Here is a 6,989-nt window from a genome sequence, read left to right as displayed (position 1 = left end):
GAGAAGCTGACTCCCTGATGGGCAGGGATCCTGACTTGGTGCTCAATCCAAGACCCTGGGATCATGACCTGACCCGAAGGCAGATGCTTAAGAGCCACCCAGGGTCTCCTCCTGAAGCCAATGTTGCAGTGTATGTTAACTAACAAGAATTTAAATAAAAATTAAAAAAAAAAGTTCAGCCCCATTTCTGGCTTCTATCCACTAGATGGCAGTAACACCTACCGCCCTTACCTTTCATGACAACCAAAAATGTACCTGAAGCCCAAATCCCTCTTGGTTGAGAACCTATGTTTTATATGCAGGCTTTCTGGGGTAGGAATAGGTGCTATAATGGTAAATATTCAGCCTACTGTCTTGCGGAAAACACACACACACACACACACACACACACAGACTTACACAGACTTAGTTTAGAATTGTACTATTTGCCAATTTCCATACTCCGGTAATGGCTTGTTTCAAGCTCAAATGCCATTAACCAGCTTGCACAATTCCTTAAAGGGTTAGCAGTCATCTTCAGTGAGATTTTGTCAGCTAGCTTCAGCAAATTACAGGTAAGGATTCATAGTGCTTGACTGAACGGAGCATTCCAGCTGAGACTATTGTTGTCGAAGTGATTCCTGGACCAGGGTTCTAGCAACCAGGAAGAGGCCCAGAGCTCCAACTTTCGTGGTCTCCTCTCCTCTCACTATGGACTTTGACACCTATTCTCAATGTTCTCTGTCAAGATCTCATGACTTGCTTTCCTTGGAAATATTCAGTGAAGCTGCTACAGCTGAAGTCCAATATGGAAAAGTCTTTGGCATTCAAGCTGGACTGGGATGATGAGAGACTCCCTATTTTCTTCTGGCCAGTTAAGCAGACAAATTGAGTTCAAGGCCTCTAGAGAAGGCCCTTAATAATATGGGCTCAAGGTCCTGGCAGATTTATTCCTCTCTTTCATTGCTCTTAGGTAATAAGTCAACTGGGTTGACTCGTAGCTTGAAATAGTCCAAAGAGTGCATCTAGGGTAGGATATGAGCTGTGTAGAATTTTGGACAAGGGTCAATCAAACCTCTGTGTAATGAGAAGACATATGGTAATTGATGTGTGAAGTCAAAGAATAAAGGTTTTATTATTTTTTAAATATTTTATTTATTTATTCCTGAGAGACAGAGAGAGAGAGAGGGAGAGAGAGAAGCAGGCTCCATGCAGGAAGCCTGATGTGGGACTTGATCCTGGGACTCCGGGATCATGCCCTGAACCAAAGGCAGACGCTCAATTGCTGAGCCACCCAGGCATCCCATAAATAAAGGTTTTAGAAATAATTCTAAAGATCAATTTGCATGCTAATTTTTCCAGGTGGTTTTCTGAGAATTGTCCGAGTCCAGGCAAATTCTCAATTCTGAATATGATGCCTTATAGTTATAGTAGCCTTTATAATGGTGAAGACTGCTCACATGTGACACAATGTATTATTATTAGACTGCTTACATATTTTGAATGAAAGATATTGGAATTGGTACTGGACAACATATACATAATTTTTGATAAAATAGTAAATAGTACTCTAACTCTATTAGTAATGACAAAAAGTCATTAAAATGGCAAGGTTATTTTTTTAAAAAAAGATTTTTAAAATTTATTTATTCGTGAAATACACAGAGAGAGGCAGAGACATAGACAGAGAGAGAAGCAGGCTCTCTGCAGAGAGCCCAACATGGGACTCAAACCCAGGATCCCAGGATTACAGCCTGATCCAAAGGCAGATGCTCAACCACTGAGCTGCCCAGACACTGATGGCAAGGTTAGTTTTATACTAAAATATCAATATAAGTGGGAGAAAAATATCGCTTATAAAATATTTGGTTGCTATAACATTTCAAATCATTCAAGAAAATTAAAAAGCATTACCATATCATCACAAATATTTATGACAATGCGAGCTCAGATCTGGATATTCTTGATTTGGTTCTGATTTGCATTTACCTTTGCTTCATTGGTGAATGGCATTACATTGCCATGTTCAGTCATATGTAAGCTTCTTTAAGACTTCAGAGGTTTCCAGGCATCTGGGTGGCTCCGTTGATTAAGCATCTGCCTTCAGCTCGGGCTGTGCTCCCAGGGTCCTGGGATCGAACCTTGCATCAGGCTTCCTGCTTACGGGGAGCCTGCTTCTCCCTCTCCTCCTCACTTGTTCTCTCTCACTATCTCTCGCTCTCAAATAAATAAGTAAAATCTTTTTAAAAAAAGGTTTCAATTTATCCTTTTAATTCTGGATTTTTTTATTCAACTATTTTTGCCACGGAAAGGAGAAAAATAAATTTTAAGATAAATGTAAATACCTTGTAGTAATACTGATTTTCATCTTTTAAACTTTTCCTTCTTTTCTTCCTTTATTCAATCATTTGTTCATATAAATGTCTGAGTACTTACAGTGGTGCCCAAATCTATTTTTGGTGGTAGGGAAACAAGGCTATGACTGAGATTTCATCCCCATTGTTGTAAGGCTACCATCTCAGGCAACAAATAGATAGTAAATAATATATTATATGTCTAGCAATCAACAAATTAACACTATTTTTGCTATACTATTACAAGGAGATTGTAACAAACTCTCAGAAGGAAATCTGGGAAACTCTATGAAGAAAGAGGTACTTAATAAACTGGCAGTCCTTAAAAGACTTAGAGTTACTTACCATATGACCCAGCAATTCTACTCCTTCATATTTACCCAAGAGAATTAAAAACACACTGCTCACACAAAAACTTGTACATGAATATTTATTAGCAGCATCATTCATGGTGGCCAAAAAATGGAAACAACTCAAATATTCATTAACTGATAAATGGATAAATAAAATATGTTATATGCATATAATGAAATATTATTTGTCAATGAAAAGGAACAAAATACTCATGTTTTAAGAGGAATGAATTTGGGATCCCTGGGTGGCGCAGCAGTTTGGCGCCTGCCTTTGGCCCAGGGCGCGATCCTGGAGACCCAGGATCGAATCCCACGTCAGGCTCCCGGTGCATGAGCCTGCTTCTCCCTCTGCCTATGTCTCTGCCTCTCTCTCTCTGTGTGTGTGACTATCATAACTAAATAAAAATAAAAAAAAAAGATGAATGAACTTTAAAAATATAATAAATAAAAAAGCCAGTCACAAAACCCACATATTATATGATTTCATTTTTATAAAATATCCAGAATAGGTAAAACTATAGAGACAGTAGCCTAGGGATGCGGCTGGGGAAGGAAGGAAGGGAAGTGGCAGCTAATGGATACAGACCTTTGGGCATGATTAAAATGTTCTAAAATTGGTCGTGTTCACACATAGCTGAACATATTAAAAACAATTTAATTGTATTAAATGGGTGTATTGTATGATATATGACTTAAAGTTATTTTATATTACATTAGTCATATATGTAAAGCTCTTAGAATGATACCTGGCACATATAGCAAGTGGTGTATGAGAGCTAGCTATTATTATCTAAAATAAACGAACCAACCAACCAAACCAACCATTTTTCGCTTTCCAGTTGGTAGAGATTAAATAGTTCAGTAATACACCGTAATGGCCAGAATATCTACTACAATCACTCAACTCTCCTACACTGTAGATAGGAATCTAAATTTGTGCAGTTTCGTTAGCAGACAGGAGGCTTTACTTATTAAGATGATAAATATTTATACTTTTTGAGTCAATAATTTTAAAGAGTCTGTCTTTTTCATTTTAGCCCAGTATATATATATATATAGTATATATTATATATATATATACTGGGTGCCCCTAGTCCAGTTTATATTATCGAAAGATCTAAATAACTATTAATCATGTCTGGTTTAATAAATGATGGTACCACCACATAAGGGAAACTCACATGGCCACTAAAATTTATAAAGGGAAGTCTTCTTCATAAACTCATCTCTAAATCACATATTATGTGAAAAAATAAATTGCAGAGCACTTCTTATAGTATGCCGACATTACCGTAAAAAGTAAGTTGTGAATTTGTAGATGAATATGAACATACACAGGGACGCCTGGGTGGCTCAGTGGTTGAGTGCCTGCCTTCAGCTCAGGGCATGATCCTGGGGTCCAGGATCGAGTCCTACATGGGGCTTCTTGCAGGAAGCCTGCTTCTCCCTGTGCTTATGTTTTTGCCTCTCTCGCTGTGTGTCTCTCATGAATAAAGAAATAAATAAAGCTTAAAAAAAAAGATTATGAACTCACAGCACACATTTACAAACACATTTATGCTTGTAAATGTGTAAGCTTTCTACAAACATATACAAAAAAGGGATGTGGGAAGGACCACAGAAATGGCAAGAACAATATCTTCCTTCATGTTACATATAATTTAACAAAATAAATGAGAAAAATTCAAGTAATAAGAGCGTAATGATTATTCAAGTGAATTCTGTTGGAAGCTCTCAATATAGCTTTTTTTTTTTCTTTTTTTTGAAACCTTACTGTGTCACCAGAAGTCAGCAGGGGGCACTTCAAACATATCTGAGCCTCTGTCAGCTTAGCTCATTTCAGGTCTTTAATGTTTTGTCTGAAGTTACCTCAGAATGTGTAGTCCTCAGCAAAAACACTGGTGATCACATATTCAAGTCATGAACAGGGTTTCAAAGAAAGTCTCCTTTTATTTCCTACATGGATTTCGGTTTTTAGTTTTTTTTTTTTTTTTTTTTTTTTTAGATAAAACTAATGAAACATGAACATGGGTCATAAATCCAATAGGTTATTTGTGGGACATTCATTTTGTGTTTTATAAGCTGTCTTCTAGAAAAGGCCTACACCCTTCTCCCCCTAAACCAATCACATTTTTGCTGTGATAGAATCTGTCTCTGCTACGTTTTGATGTGTCGCCATTACCATATGGCCTTGTTTCAGGCCATGCCATTGCAATGCATTGGCTTTTTTTTTTTTTAATTTTTTTAAATTTTTATTTATTTATGATAGTCACACACACACACACACAGAGAGAGAGAGAGAGAGAGAGAGAGAGGCAGAGACACAGGCAGAGGGAGAAGCAGGCTCCATGCACCGGGAGCCCGACGTGGGATTCGATTCCGGGTCTCCAGGATCGCGCCCTGGGCCAAAGGCAGGCGCCAAACTGCTGCGCCACCCAGGGATCCCTGCATTGGCTTTTTAAATTATTCTTCACTCTCTTTTTAAAAATTATCTTTTTTTCTCTTCTGAACTTTATTTAGACTAATATTTTAATGCTGATATTAAAACATGATTTATTTATTTTTCTTGAGCTTTTTGTTGCTGTTGTTGTTTGCTTTCTTTTGTTTTTGGAAGAGAGGAGTGGATGGATATCCCCAACTCAAAAAACTAAAATACTTAAAATGTGTCTAGATCATCTAACACCATACTTTTATCATTTGAAACAATTCCTTTCATACTCCACAATTCCTTTATCCCCAAAACAAAGAAAATAACACTGGTTCTTTTATTTAAACCTGGTGGGGGAAGGAGATAGTAGCAAATTGGCTAAGAATAATATTTATCTGTACTCATCTTTTTCAAAATACAATATCCAACTTTACCAATGGAGAATTAAATTCTCTTTGAATTTAACCTTTTTTTGAACTGCTAAGTGGAATTTCTTCAACATAGCTTTGCTAGGTAATGAATAAAAGAAGTCTGCAAGACCAGCATCTCTACTTATCAACTGTCCTTTAGGACAGCTTCAGCCTCAGGCACCGGATCCCAGAGCTATGATTTCAAACTCATCCTCACCCTCACTGTCACATCACCATCCCCGACAGATGCAGCTTGTGCATATGTGCATGGTAAGTGGCACTGGAAAAGTCTTTCACAGCAATTTTTGGTTAACATTTTGATTTTGTTTTTTCTTATTAAAAGTCAATAGATTTTTAAGTACTTTTTATGAGTTTATATATGTAAATTTTATTTTCGTTAGCTATGGTTCTTTCCTACATTAAATATAATTTTTGTGATAAAAACCAGATCTACTTTAGTATTGATGTTCTTTTAGAGCCCACTTAGACATTTCGTTATTTTAATTTAGAAGAAAAAGGCCGCAAAACATATATGCCCTAAATTATACATGCCCGACAAACATCTGCTTCTCAGCCTTTTCCAGTTTGTAATTGCAGCAAGATTAAAATATAACAATTTTTTTTTTCTTGGGATCACCAAAGAAAAAAATTTTTGTGATTTGTGGTTTCTGTTATTTATTCTGCTTTGAGTTTCATCTTCCTTCAACTGTACAATGGGGATATTATTATTAAGTCCAGGGTGGTTTTTTTTTTTTTTTTTTTTGATAATGATTAAATGCAGGAGATGAAAAGTGCTCAGTGTATGCAAATATGCAAATAGCAGTCCCTCAATGTAAATAATAAATGATAGGTAATAGAACCTATTTAAGTGTACCCATTTAATTTTTTATTTACATCATTTAAAACTTCTACCAGGAGCAAGTATCCTGCGGTAAAAGTGCTGGTTTGTTAAACGTTTCTAAAACAGTTTAGCTTCTTCTAATCTGAAGATTTTTAAGCCTGTTTCAAAAGAAATGTCAATTATGAAAAAAAGTCAAGCATCATACTATCAATAATGAAATAACTTTGCTGAAGTTTGGATGAGGCATTTCAGGGAGGCACAGGGAATCCGGACTTGCAGATCAACTAAGCCTTCTCAGAACAACGCAGGCATCTCTAAGAACAGCCAATCAGGAGAGCGCGTTGCCACCACACCCACTTGTTCACTCTCTGTCCCAGCTATTGGAGCCAAATTCTCTCTCTCTCTCTCTCTCTCTCTCTCTCTTCTCTCTCTCTCTCTCTCTCTCTTTTAAAACCAGGCTGAGTTGCTAGGAGTTAATTCTTCCTGGAAATCTCTTCCACTCTGATGGACATGCAGCATAACCATAACTGGTTTTGTTTTGCAAAACCAAAACTGGTTTTGTGTTAAAAATAAAACAAAACAAAACCAAAAAACCAAAAAACCAAAAACCCTCTAACCCTTAAT

The sequence above is a fragment of the Canis lupus genome, chromosome 25 (assembly GCF_003254725.2).
Source record: "Canis lupus dingo isolate Sandy chromosome 25, ASM325472v2, whole genome shotgun sequence".
In the NCBI taxonomy this organism is placed as follows: Eukaryota; Metazoa; Chordata; class Mammalia; order Carnivora; family Canidae; genus Canis; species Canis lupus.
The sequence above is the reverse complement of the archived record's forward strand: the minus strand, read 5'-3'. Positions refer to the sequence as shown.